Below are 3,692 nucleotides of genomic sequence, written 5' to 3'. Positions count from 1 at the left end.
CGAGCATTCGCTAAGGTGCTGCAGCGTTTCCCGCAGGCTGGCGTGTGTGTGACTGATGATGTGTACAGTGGTTTTAGGGAGTGTGTGGATGAACAGTTGTTATTTTACTAGCTCACAGTTGACGCGTGTTAGAAAAACATAAGCAGCGCACCAAACTCTGTGATTTATGAAAACAATATAGCATTTCCTCTGAAAATAAAATTCTCTGCTTTTTAAAAGGCAAATCAATTTAAAGAAAATACTCAATAAATGAATGGTAGGGATATGGCAGGAATCATGAAGGTGGCATATGAATGACTGAAATGTGAGGGGAAATGAGATAGTTTATGTAAAACACTTATCGGTGTCTGTCACTTAGGAAGGGCCCAGAAAGGTTAGTGCCTGTATCTTTCTCTCCATTCTAACTTCCTGACTTGGCTGGACCTAGAATCAAGCTCATCCACTGGGACAAAGTAGCTGCCCGGGTCTGGTCCATCTGGACACAATATGTGGAGGGCATGGTATGGGCAACAGCGGGCAGGTCCAAGTGGGCAGCAGTGGTCAAGCCTAGGCAGGCAGCAGTGCGGTCAAGTCCGGGCGGGCAGCAGTGGTCAAGTCTGAGCAGGCAGCAGTGATCAAGCCCGGGCAGGCAGCAGTGGGCAGGTCCGAGTGGACAGCGATGGCCAAGTCCAAGTGGGCAGCAGTGGCCAAGTCCAGGCAGGCAGCAGTGGTCAAGCCCGGGCAGGCAGCAGTGGCCAAGCGTGAGTGGACAGCAGAGGGCATGTCCGAGCAGGCAGCAGTGGTCAAGTCCAGGTGGGCAGCAGTGGCCAAGTCCGTGCGGGCAGCTGGCCGCAGGATCTCAGAGCAGGCAGGGGCCGCGGAGCCAGCATTTTCCACAAAGCCAGTGCCAACCATCAGCGATCCATCTGAAGAATTACTCAGGCGCAAGTTAAATGCCGCTGGGCAGGAGCTGCCTCCTTCCAGGGGTGACGTCAGGGAGGAAGTCCCGACTGGAGGGGAGTGCCTCCCTAACGCCTCTCTAGCACCTGTTGGTATTCCTCTCCAACGAGGAGGCCCAGCCCCCAGCTGGCAGCGGTATCAGCTGCAACTGAGTAATAACGTCTCTTCCGTGTATTTACTTTACCCTTACCTTCCATTTACAGAACATGACACAGGCTTCCTGTTTGTGAGAATGATCTCAAGCTCCCTTTTCGCATGTATGCATTAAAGGTGAAAAAGAGTCTGTTGCTTTTGCTCGATAGAAAGTGGATAATGGCACAAAGAGGAAGTACATGCAGAGACCAGATAAGAGTGGTCGCTGACCAGGGAGAAGCTAGCCTGCAGAGGTACTGTAAAGGGTCCATGCTGGGCCCACAAGCACGGTGTCCCCAGGCTCAGCCATAGGCTTCGGGGCACACCTTGTCCTGGGAGCGCAAAGGAGGCCCCCTCCTAAGAAGGGGCCAGCCTGCTGGCCAGGTGACCCAGAGCCTCCGACTGAGCTGGGAGTGCAGAGACCAGGGGAGTGGCCCGGCCACCATCAGTATGGTCACTGCTGCCCCAGAGGACCCCCAGCCTGTGGTTTCTGGTGAGGCCGGGGCTGCAGACGGCGACCCGGTGACTCCAGGAGGTTGGGGAAGAAGCTGAGGGTCATAAACAGACGAGGCCTGAGCCTGCAGCCTGTGCGAGCTTGGCATTCAGGGGAATATGGTGTGAACCTGAACAGTTCTCGCCAGCCCGGGGAGGAGCTGCGTGTGAGTTGCAACGTGCTGGAACAAGCATCAGAAACCACATCTGCCCCACTCACACGCAAGCGGGGTTACTGAGAGGTCCTCAAACAGCACCAGAATCAAAGGGCAGGCTGGTGACCGGGCTCAGGAAAGGACCGGAACCAGAGCCGACCACAGCTCTGGGCGCAGGGACTGAGGCCGGTTTTGTCGAGGCCGCCACTGCTCTCCCCTCCTGCCATCACTGAATGCATGATTCGCGGCCCCAGGAGGGGCACCAGCTGGCCGGGCTTAGGTCCCGTGTCTTTCCCTTGGCTGGCGGAGGGCACAGAGGTTTGATGAGCCTCCCTCCAACACTGAGCAAGGGCGTGTTCCCAGATGGAAATCAAGGGAATGGTACAAAAAGGAAGAGGAATGAATGGAGGCTGGGCAGCCCCGACCAGCAAATGTCTGCTCTGAGGTGCCACGGGAGGCCAGGCACTGCGGTCCCCTGGGCCTGACTCTCCGGGATTGCCCGTGGGGCTTCCTTTCTCCCACCCTGGCTGGACCAGGGCCACCGTCCTAGTCTTGGCCCAGTAGTCAGCTCTAGCCAACGCGGGCTTCTGGTGAGGGGCTCCTGGACCTTCCGATGGGTTAGGGGAGGGCTCTGGCTGGCCAAGTTTGGTCCTTGTCCCCATGGCTGAAAAGGGTCTGCCATGCTGAGCAAGTCTAAGGAGAACGGACTCACTCAGAGGTTGCAAACCCAAAGGTCTGCGGGCCTGGCAGGGGACACATGCATGAAGGAAACTGGTGACCTGTCCAAAGGGGCAGCCACTGCCAGCGGCAGCCGATTGTTGTCATATAGGCACATGGCCCAGTGTTGATCAACATCCTGAAATTTTAAAGGAAGCTCCAAATCCAGATGTTTACGTGAGACTTCATTTCTAAATATCGTCAACTATGAGGAGAAAAAAAAAATTAAATATTATGCTGACCAAACAATACATACCACCGATTTATAACAAATGAACCAACTTCCATTCATCTACCACGACCCAGCTGAAAAGTCACTTCCGGACTTGCCCCTCCCTCTGCTTTGCCACCTTCTTCTGGATTTCCAGACTCCTGATGCCCTCCTATCACAGGGCTGACACTCTGCATTAGAAAAGCTCATTTGTTGTCATCGGCTGCTCTTTAACTGGGCCTCCCGGCGGGTGCCTTTCGCGTCTTATTATGTCTATGCCCTGACACGAGGCACTGTGGCCTTTAAAAGGCGGACTATAGGAATAGCATGTGTCAAGACCGCTAGGTTAGGTTATATAATGGTAACAAATCAGTCCTGAAATGTCTGCGGCTTCATACGACGAAGGCTTGTTTCTCCCCCGTGTGAAGTCTGCTGTGGGGCTGCTGGCTCTGCAGGCAGCTTACTTCCAGGCAGTAACTGAGGGATCCAGGCCGGCTCCGCCGTTAGGAGGCGAGAGAACAAAGCCAGCGGAGAACTCGCGCCCGCTCTTCAGTACCGCCGTGTAGAAGTGACGCATTGGCTCTCTGCACAGCCCCTGGGCCAGAACCGGTCCCGTGGCCGATCTCGTCACGAGGGGCTAGAAACGATGTGAGTGGAGAGCATGGGCATTCGCGGAGTCCACGGCTCTGCAGCACAGACCGCCCGCTGCAGCTGGCAGTGCTGGGGTGCTCGGGGGTCCAACAGGTGGACCCAGGACGTCGGGGGGGCAGAGGCTGCCAGGACCCAGCATTCACGGGCAATCACGAGACCTCTGAATTTGCCGGTTTAACTCAAGGTATCTAGAACAGTGCGAAAGGATTGGGGAGAGAATTTCACTTGCTCGATCTTTCCACTTTTCTTCAGTTCGCGGTGAGAGGATCTGATGCCCCAGGGAGCAGGGTTTGAGGGAAAGGTGCCTGGCCCAACCCTCCCTCTGACTGACGGGCCAGTCACTGCCTTGGCCCGCAGAAGCTGTCTGGGGTACCTGAGCGTGGTGAGAATCGAGG

The 3,692-nt window shown here is 55.7% G+C and overlaps 1 protein-coding gene across 1 annotated transcript in view; it reads left to right on the top strand.

Moving 5' to 3' along the window:
• Nucleotides 1–3,692, top strand: part of CPLX2 (complexin 2) — an 86,700-nt gene that overhangs the window by 16,786 nt on the left and 66,222 nt on the right. The gene's annotated exons all lie outside the window — the stretch shown is intronic.

This window comes from Pteropus vampyrus, unplaced genomic scaffold (genome assembly GCF_000151845.1).
Source record: "Pteropus vampyrus isolate Shadow unplaced genomic scaffold, Pvam_2.0 Scaffold90, whole genome shotgun sequence".
Lineage (NCBI taxonomy): Eukaryota > Metazoa > Chordata > Mammalia > Chiroptera > Pteropodidae > Pteropus > Pteropus vampyrus.
Note: the sequence above shows the minus strand (reverse complement) of the source record. Positions and strands in the feature narration are given on the sequence as shown.